Source organism: Protopterus annectens, chromosome 2.part0 (assembly GCF_019279795.1).
Source record: "Protopterus annectens isolate FY-2018-M chromosome 2.part0, PAN1.0, whole genome shotgun sequence".
Lineage (NCBI taxonomy): Eukaryota > Metazoa > Chordata > Ceratodontiformes > Protopteridae > Protopterus > Protopterus annectens.
The window spans coordinates 1,305,913,501-1,305,924,040 of NC_056728.1; positions in this window are offsets into that span (position 1 = coordinate 1,305,913,501).

Consider the following 10,540-nt stretch of genomic DNA (forward strand, 5'->3'; position numbering starts at 1 on the left):
ACAGCTAACATTTCTTTTTGATTGATATGTAGGTGCATTTGACATGGGTTCCATTTGCCCTGAATGCACTTCCCTGCCAGGTGAGCCCCCCATGCATAGTCTGATGCATCTGTAGTTAGGGTTTGGGTGGCAGGGGGTAGTGTGAATGGTAGTCCCTTGTTTTGGTGACAGGCCTCTGCCCACTAGGGGAACTCCAGGCGTAGGCAAGATATGATAGGAATCATTGTTTCCAGGCTGTGAAAATGTTGACTCCACAGACTTTTTAGATACCACTGTAGTTTCCTCATATGCAGTCTTACATATGGAATTAGAAGAATGCAGGAGGCCATGAACCCCAAGGCTTGCAGTATTTGTCTTGCAGATAGCAGGGTTTTTGTGGCCACTTGTTTGAAATAGGTTACCAAATGAATTTGCTTTTCTGGCGTGAGGTAAGCCATCTGGGCAGTTGTATTCAAGTTTGCTCCCAGGAATGTAATTTGTTGACAGGGTACCAGTTGTGATTTCTTTTTGTTTATGGTGTACCCCAGGCAAGTTGGAACCCTTTTTACAAATGCCAGATGATTCAAAAGTATGCCCTGGTTTTCTGCCTGAATTAGACAATCGTCCAGGTATGGGTATATTTGAATACTTCCTTGCCTGCAAAATGCAATAATTAGAGCCAGGCAGATTGTGTATACCCTGGGCGCAGTAGACAAGCCAAAGTGCAGTGCAGAGAACTTATAATGCGTGTAGCCTGCTTTGAAGCATAGGTATCTTCTGCAAGATTCCCTGATTAGGATGTGCAGGTATGCTTCTTTTAAATCTAGTGTTGCCAACCAGGCGTCTTTGCCTAGCATAGGAAGTAATTGGTGAAGAGTCAGCATCTTAAATTTTGGAATCTCCAGGAAGGTGTTAGACAGGTCCAGGACTGGACTCCATGATTTGTCTTTTCTGGGTACCAGAAAAATTCTGGAGTAGGAACATTGTCCTTTTCCTCTTCTGGTACCAGTTGTATAGCCCCCATGCTTAAGAGGGAAAGTACTTGTTTTTGAGCCTCTGCCCACTGATTTGGGGCAGGTCTGGCCACCCATTTGGTGTTGCCAACTTGTGGAAATGAAATCTATATCCCTAGGACACTATATTTAAAACCCATTTGTCCTGGGTTATGAGTTCCCAGTTCTTTGCATGAAGAGCAATCTTTCACCCCAGAGGGGCAGTCAAAAGATAAGTGCTTGGGAATTTTAAAAGGAAGTCATTGAGACTGTTTACCATAGGGGGATGTCTTGTTATTTCCAGATTTGGAAGTGGAGCCCCCCCCCCCCCCACTGCTTAATTCTGAGAGTCCCCTGGGACTGAAACCTGGGGGTTTTGCTGTGTCTGGGTTTGGCTTGAGAGGACCTGGAAGGAACTGGAAAGGACCAATTCTTAGTAGGCCAGTGCCTACTAAATCTGGGAGGTTGCACTTGTAAAAAATATTTAACAGTTTGCATAGATTTAGCTTTATCTTCCATCTTTTTAAGAACTTCTTCAGCCTTGTTGCCAAACAGGCGGTCCTGATTTAAAGGAGCATCCAAAAATTTAGCTTTAACATGATCAGGCAAAGATTGCTCCTTAAGCCAAACATGCCTTTAAGCACATACCCAGTAATAGCAGCCCTACAAGATGCCTCTAAAGAATCAAAACCACATTGCAAAGTATGTTTCCAACTTGTTCAGCAGAATGCATTAAGTCCTGTAAATCTTTATTTTCCACACAGTCAGGAATCAACATCATTTTCTGTTTAAGCAGTCCAATAATATGTTGCTGGTATTTTAACATATGAAATTGGCAGTTTAAAGCTCTGATTGCCAAGGTTGCAGAAGTATAAACCTTTTTACCCGATCTATCCAGTGCCCTGGAGTCTTTATCAGAAGGGGTAGGATTTTTAGCAGTAGAAGCCTTAATGCCCTTGGGCCCCTGAGAAATAGTCTCTGGATCTGCAACAGGATTTTTGAAAAGGAACTTGTGGGACTCAGGAACCCTGTAGTATCTGTCAGGTTTACTAGGAGCAGGAGGCAGGGAATCAGGGGCCAAACTGGATTCCGAGAACACATCATCAACAATGTCTAGTACAGGAGGTATAGCCAAAGGCCTATGCTGAGGTAGAAGAAGAAAATCCCTAAGCCTCTTTTTTGAATCAGAAAATTCCTGGCTTTCCCAGTGGAAATGCTCCCTTAAAGTATGTAAAGTTTCCCCAAAAGAAAAATTGTCAGGAGGGGAAGCAGAGGGAATAGAATCCGATGCATCAGAATCCTCATAAGTAGGTATGGACAAATCCAGGTCATCAGAAGAGTCAGAAGAAACAGAATCCTGATCAGAAGATTCATAGTCAAGCTCAGCCCTAGGCCTCTTGGGGGGGGGGGGGGTTGACTACCCCTGATTAGAGTTATTAGATCTTCAGCCATTTTTATCATTTGTTTTTTAGGCATAGGGGCCTGAGCATGTGGCCTGGGCGTCAGTTTTTTAGACATGGATCAAGATTTAGGCCTTAGTAATGAAGGAGGTGTCGGTTTAATATGCAAGTCTATAGGCCTGAATACACCCTCAGAAGCCGGTGCCTGCACAGCGGCTCCGGACCCATCCAAGGTAGAGACATCCACGGGTTCCATAGTTGAAGTATCTTGCGGCATACCAGACTCCGAATGTGTCTCAGTAGAGGCCTGCGAATCACAAGTAGCGGGTATCAGGGGCTGCGAAAGCGCCTCACTGAGTACCGGCGAACTGGCGACTGGCTTAGGAGAAGCGTCGGCAGATTTGGACCTCGGCAGCCTGTCTCTGTCTTTATCTTTGTGTTTTTTCGGAATCCCGGTAGTCGGATAATTAAACCGAGAACCAAAATATTTAGAAGCAAGAATATACCGACGACGGACAGTACGCTGATTAAATAAAGCACAAAACCGACAGCAAGGTACGTCGTGGTCAGGGCCTAGGCAAGGAATACAGTACGAATGAAAAAGGTATTTGCTTTCCACAAGTAATGCACTTATTAACTTTTACTGACATCGGTGAGGAGCAAGAAAAAGTTTTCCCAACAGGGTACTTAGCTTTAAGTTGAAGACTTTGGTTCTGAAACTCGAAAACAAAAATTTCAGGAGTCGGCCGACTGGCACTTGCGAACTGCTTCTGCTTTGGGCACCACACGGCAAGAAAGACTGATGTAATGACGTCGGCTGCATGTTTTATACCCTGATGACCTGACGTCATGGAAGAAGGGACAGCAACCGACGCAGGACCCAAGATTTTGTTAATCAGGCTGACTGAGGGCAACCTGCAAGCAGATTACCCAAATGTAATGACTGCAACAGTGAAACACAAAAAACATCAGAAGGGAAACAAGGTACAGCTTAAACTGAATCTCTCCGAATGAGGTCCTTGCTGACCAAAGTCCTTTGCGAAAACTATCAAACCATTAATCAATGAAAAACTAAAGAAAAAGGGAGACTACCTTTGTCTTTATAATTACACTACCTGAAAACCCACTATCTCTGTCCTTTGGATGAAAGGTTAAGAAAACAAAGAGTAAGCATAACCAAAAGTTAAAAGTAGAAGTCAATAAAATTTTACTGTCTTGAAGCCAGGGAAAAGTCATGAACATTATCTATATACAAAAGAAGAAGGCACAAAACTCCTCTTGTGTTTCTGGGTGCAATGGTGTAAAAATAGAGCTGGCAGCTGTCAAGCCCAAAAGCAAAGAGCTTACAGAAATGCAGTTCGCTATAGCTGATGAAGATATGCAGAAGGCACAGACTGGACACAGCCACACCAAAACATCTATTAGCCAATTTAATAACATACAAAGAAAAGATATATCATGTTTCCTGAATCTAATGAAAGGAATGCCCTGCACAGTAGCCAGGGTATATCCTTAGAAAAATACTGATAAAAAATACCAAGCCTAGTCAGAATGAAGAATGGAAGGAGCCTGTAATGAGACCCTAGGCACCCATAGACAGTACAAGCCTATGGGGGGGGGGGTGCAACGTGCCTTGAAAAATCTGATTTACTCATAAAAACAAGACTCTCCGTAGAAGGAGAGAAAATGTTATGTACTGCGAACACTCAGCTATACAAGCTGAAAGAAGTGCAACCAATCCTCCAAAAGCAATAACCTGCTGAAGTACAGCAAAGTCAGAACTCAGGTGCAGACCAATTAAAGAATAACCATGTAAGAAAACAATGGAGGAGTCCAAAAGGGCACTCTTAGCAGACATCCTCTGGTATACCCTAAGGAGAAGAGAAGAGAAGAAGAGAGAAGAGAAGTTACTCGTGACAAGTCTACTGGCCAACACCACTGAAAAGAAAGAGTAAGCCAAAACAAAAGTCATAAAACAGCCATCAGACAAACAGAGTAGCAGATTGTGTCCTGAATCAGTAAAATCATATTCTTTATAGACCATAAGGAATAAGACTGTGGAGTGACAAATGGTGTGAATGCTAAGTTAACAAGAGATTGATGTGGAAGAATGGGTCATCTTGACAAAGAGAAGGAGGAACACTCTCTGACCCTGTGGGGAGGTGGAGGGGGCAAGGTAATAATAGCAATATAAACATGCTAATGTCTGGCTTGCCTGAGTTAACCCAAGGATACTCTAGTGGGAAGAAAGTGTGCCTTCAGAAGAAGAGAGGTTAGCAGGTACCTAGCTTGGTGTGAGTCACCTCATGAGTCTTTGATGAAGTTTACTGCATATGGGTAAGACATTTTATAAAAAAGTAATAATCCCTGCATCTGACAGTCCATGTTTTGAATAAAGTCTGAATGAAGAGAAGACTAGTGTCCAACTTGGTGGACAGAAGGTACTGATCCACACTAATGAAAAAACAAAACTTTTACTTACCACAGCATTAGCATTACTTACCATAATGCTAGATCAGTGTTGTCTTCTTTTGTCTGTCTCAACCTGTGGGTTATCATATTCGACTGGATCCAAGACTTGCACTTTAGAGTCTTCAGCTCTAAAGCTCCACCTCCTCTCCCACAATGCTCTGCATACTTAAATCTCCTCAGGTCAAGTTTGCTCTATCCCATCTGACCTACACCAAAGGAGTCCTCTAACAAAAAACAAGTGACAAACCAGAGGGTCTAAACAACAGACTTTGGACCGCTCTGCAAGGTCCACCAACAGCCACAATTTACCACTAATTACTACTTAAAAAATAGAAGGGTGACAGGGGAGGAATGGTTGAAAAGAACAGAAGAAGACAACATGGACCTAGCATTTTAGGGTAAGTACATAACTTTTGTACCCAATGTTGCCTTTTCTGTCAGCCTCAACCTGTGGAACACAGTCCCCAGCCAGATAATTGGGTGGTATTAGGACAGAATATTATACAATATGGTAGAGCCTGAAGACGTTCTAGACTGAATGTCTATCTTTTAATGGGACACAAAGGTGTGAGTATTAAACCAGGTAGCTGCTGCACAAATATCATCTAAGGAAACTCAGCTAAGAAATGCCACTGAGTTAAATAATGCCCTAGTACAGTGGGCTTTGGGCTTAACAGGTAGAGCTGAACCTTTCATGGTGTAAATAAAGGTTACGCAACCAGAATGCCATCTGAACAAAATTACCTTAGAAACTGGTTACCCAGGCTTAGCTCTGGAAAAAACACACACAACTGGTCTTATTTCCTGATATGTTTAGTCCTGTCCAAATAAAATCTCAATTGGCGACAAAGGTCTAAGCAGTGAAGCATATATTCACTCTTACTACTCAAATTTGGAAAGAAAACTGGTAGGTGAATGTTTTTGTTCAGATTAGACGGAGAAGCCACCTTGGGGAAAAAAAGAAGGATTTGTCCACAAAGAAATCCTGTCTTTGTGAAAAATAAGGTAAGGTAGAATGCAGAACAATACTTGAAACTCTTATACCTGAAGTTACTGCCACTAAAAAAAGCATTTTCCAAGACAGATACTTTAATTCCATATTTGCAGATGGTTCAAAAGGAGCCATGGTCAAGTCTTGGAGAAAAAGGGACAAGGTCAATGGAGGTATCAGATCCCTTATTGGAGGTCTGAGCAAAAATGAACCCTTCAAAAATGCTTTGAAAAATCTTAGAGAAACAATTGGACAATGGTCTTGACCAACATGGAAATTTGAAATAGATGCCAGTTGGACCTTGATAGTAGAGTAACTAGCCCTGGATTATAAAATATCAACCAGAAAATCTAATTTTACTTCTAAAGGAACAGGAAAGGGGTACAAACTCTTAGAAGAGGTCCAAACAGAAGATATTATCCATTTACTACCATAAACTTTCCTGGTAAAAGATTTCTGAGAAGAGGAAATAATATGTACAACTCTATCAGAATGCTTGAGATCTCTGGCCATCATTGGAATAGGAGGAACCAAGCAGACAGCCTGAGGGATTTTAGAGTCATGTGAGGCTAACCCAAGGATTGTGATATCAAATCTGGAATGGGTTCCCAAGCAGGATGCCACAGGTAAGGCCACAGAAAGGGCTTTGCTGGCCATAGTGGCTGAAAATTTGAGCAGCCATTGATTGTATTGAGGAAACACTCATGTGGTAGAGACATGTTCCTGTGAAGATTGTCCATCAGAATTTTGGATCTCCCTGGGATGTGCATTGGTGTCAGTGTTGCGAGGACAAAGCCCACTGCCACACTCTCTTAACCTCTCAACACATGGGATAGGATTGGGTTCCCCCTTGTTTATTTACTTATCAAACCACTGTTATGTTTTTCAGTATGGATAGTGGTCATACTCTTAGGGAGGTGGTCTTGAAAAACCCTCAACACTAGGAAGACTACTCTAATCTCCAAAATAATTATGCTAAGATGGGCCTCTGAGTGGGACCAGGTACCTTGGGCCATCTTCCCTCAGAAATACCCCCACCACTCCAGGAGGGAAGCCTCTGTAATTATTGTGGCGTTGGGCTGGGGAAAAACAAGCAACCTACAGAAACCTGATTTGAAGTCAGCCAGCATAAGATGTGATGACAATGAATTGTGCATGACCATTGTACTGATCAAAGTCCAGTGAAGAACCCTCATGTAGAATCTGGCTACATGGGAAGTTCCCACAGCCATCAGATTAAGAAGATAAAGGACCAAAGAAACTGGCAGCCTCTGATGTAACAAAACTTGACTTTCTTGAAGCTGTAGGGATAAGAATCTTGAGGAAGGTAGCCTTGCAATCTGATTGGCAGTGTTTAGATGGCATCCATTAATCTCTAGACTATACTTTTCAAAATGTAATAACCAAGGACAGGCACAGCTGGAGCAATAATTATTTTGTCTAAATCAACAATGCCCTTGAGGATGCTGTAATAAATCACTCACCCAGATACAGAAAGACCAGGAACCCTACAGCGTGGACCCAGTTACTACCACTTCCATGCATTTTGTGAGCATCCATGGAGCTGCAGTGTGACCAAACAGCAGTGCTCAGAATTGGTAATCAGGCTCACAGCCTGAAGTGCAGGAACTTCCTAGGGTGCCTTATCTTTATTTAATAGCAGGCATCTTTGAGGTTCACCAAGCACATTCAATCATCCTTTCTCAGTGTGGGCATAATGGACTGCACTGTCACCATCCAGAATTTGGTCTGATTTACAAAAATGCCAATAACTGCTATGGTAAATCAGTGAAAACACTTTCCAAAATAAAAAACAAAACAAAGAAATCAATGAACACAGATTTTGGTGATACCCAACTGTTTAATGTAAACTCATAAGTGCCTCCGTTCTTTCTCAAATATAAAAAGACAATAATCAGAAAAATGTAACAAGAAAAACTCACAAACTTTATACAAGCATTACCTAACATCTCATGATTAAGCAAGCCAGTCATTAGCCTGTCAGTAATGGCTGACTAAATTTGCAGATGATTGCAAATTAGGAGCTGTCATTGAATCTCACACTGACACAAATGTGCTCCAGAAGGGGCTGACACAGACAAACAACTGGTGTCAGAACCATGGACTAAAACTAAACGCCAAGAAATCCAGGACAGTATCCTTTGGGAAGTCATCCATCCCCTGTAACTATCATATTGACAACACACTTCTTAGAGTTGACCCAGTAGTCAGAGACTTAGGGACACACATATATAGTAATCTCGCCTTTGACCATCATGTGTCTGCAAAGGTAAGGAAATCATTCTATGTTGCACAACTTATAAACAAAGGTATGTCATCTAAGTCCAAGGAAGTTATTGTTCCACTGTGTTCGGCATTTATCAGACCTATCACTGAGTACAATGACCCCTTTGGTATGTACCTAACCAGGCATATCCAACAACTGGAACATCCACAAGAGTTTCTCACTAAAAGAATACTGGGTGTAAGTAAAATGTCCTATGCAGACCACCTCAAAGCCCTAACCCGGCATTCTGTCTCCTACAAGCTTTTGAGGGGAGATCTATGCCTGACATACAGGGCACTGTCAGACCCCAATCTGATGGACCGCCTGCATATCCACCAAACAGACAGCACCAGAATTACCCATTCTAAAGACTTAAACCTGGCCTGTGATATAAATAAGACCTACTGGAGAGATAGGTATGTATCCCAGACACTACCCCATCTATGGAACAGGCTCCCCATCCATGTGAAGCAGAGTACCTCCCTAACCCAATTTAACTGCAACTTGGCAATTGGATGGGAAACGGAAATTCAACCCTGGTTTGGCATCTATGTCTCTAATGGACACAGGTAACCTGTAAATGGTTCATCTCCCAGCCCCATGTTTACACTTATCAAGAGTAACAGAACTTGTCAGAGGTTCGGGATGCATGGCTAGACTTAAAAAGTCCCATGTGGTCGTTAGCCTAGTAAACACCTATGAACCTATAATATTTTAAAGGATCACCTTTAAAAAACATGCCAAATTCAGACTGCCATTCAAGCCCGGAGACTTGAAGGCAATACATCTTAATTACCATATCAATTCTTGTCAATCTATTTGTGATTCAACCCCCCTGAAATCTTGTTCAACTTTTTTAAAAACAAAAACAACAACCATTTAAAATTACAACACTGTTACTGAGTTTACATAAACCATTTGGCACATCATTCTTTTTGATAGTTCTCACATGTTCAGCTCCCCTTTCTTTTAACTTCCTGCCAGTGTATCCAATATAAAATCCCTGACAGCAGGATATGCATTGTGCATAGTAACTAATCATTTGCTTTCACAAGTATATCTACCATAAGACCCTACCATTCACCCAGTGTAAATATTCTCAACATAAGGACTCTCAGTAATAAATTTACACGGCCTACACCTAAAGCATGAAAAGGTTCTCATATTTTTTTAGTACTTTATTCTTGCTACTATGCAAATGTTATTCAAAGCTCTTACCATTAGCTTTTGATTCTGCCTTTTTTCGTGTGATGCATACTGGCATAATCCAAATATTTATATTAATTACCCTCAATTTCTTTTTTATATATTTTAGCAAATAATTTATCACTTGTATTTTTAAAACAGTAGCATCTAAGTAATTAATCTGCTGCACTTCATACTTCATATTAGACACACCAGCAGGATGTTAACAGAAAGGGTAGATGAACATGTGAGAACTATCAAACAGAAGAATGTCAAAAATGCTTTAATTAAACACAGTAAACAGTGTTGTAATTTTAAAAGGCTCTTGTTTTTGTTTTGGAAAAAAGATTGAGCAAGATTTGGGGCGGGGTGAGGAATCACTGTTAGAGTGACGAGAAACGATGAGGCAATTAAGATTTACCCCGGGATTCATGAAGCTCAGCGCAAGGACGGCGTTAGTCTTGCGCCGACCGTGCGGCGTAGAGATGGCGCAGCAGCACCACATGCATATTAATGAAGGCGCGCTGCCGTAACGGCCACGTGCATAGGAAACGTGCGCGAGTGCAGGGGGCGTGTCCAAGCACTACATGGAGGCGTGAACATGTCAGCTGCATACACGCAACCTAAAATGCTGACTAGTACAGCCTGCCTCTAATAATAATCAGGCCTGTCTTTGTCCGTGGATACTGAAATGTATGCAAAGCATACAAGACAGTTTTACGAACACCAAAATAAAAAGTAAACACAAAGGCACGTAGCTGAATATTGAGTCCCCGTCCCTTGAACAAATGACATTTAAAGCCCCGTGCCCATATTCCATTGTAGTGTCGATAGTTATACCAAGTGGAAGTGAAATGCATCATGTTAGCGTGCCGCCAATTGCTAAGCCTAGCCCAATAGTTAGGGTTACCACCTGTCCCACATTGTGAGGGACAGTCACTCTCTAGGCAGTTGTGTCCATACCAAAACCATTATAAATGTCAAATGTCCTGCGATTGTAGGACATAATTATGTCCCATATTTTATGTAATAGTCCCATGCAATACTTATTTCCATATGTAAAATACCTAAATGCTACAAGAAACAGAATAAGCAAGTAAATGAAACAGAATAAGCAACTAAACTGCTAACAACAATAAGCTTATATTTAGGCATAAAACTAAAGCACTATCCTTTGTACTGACCGTGGATATGTGTTGGCCTGTAAAATCTGATGTGTATCCCGAAAATGTCC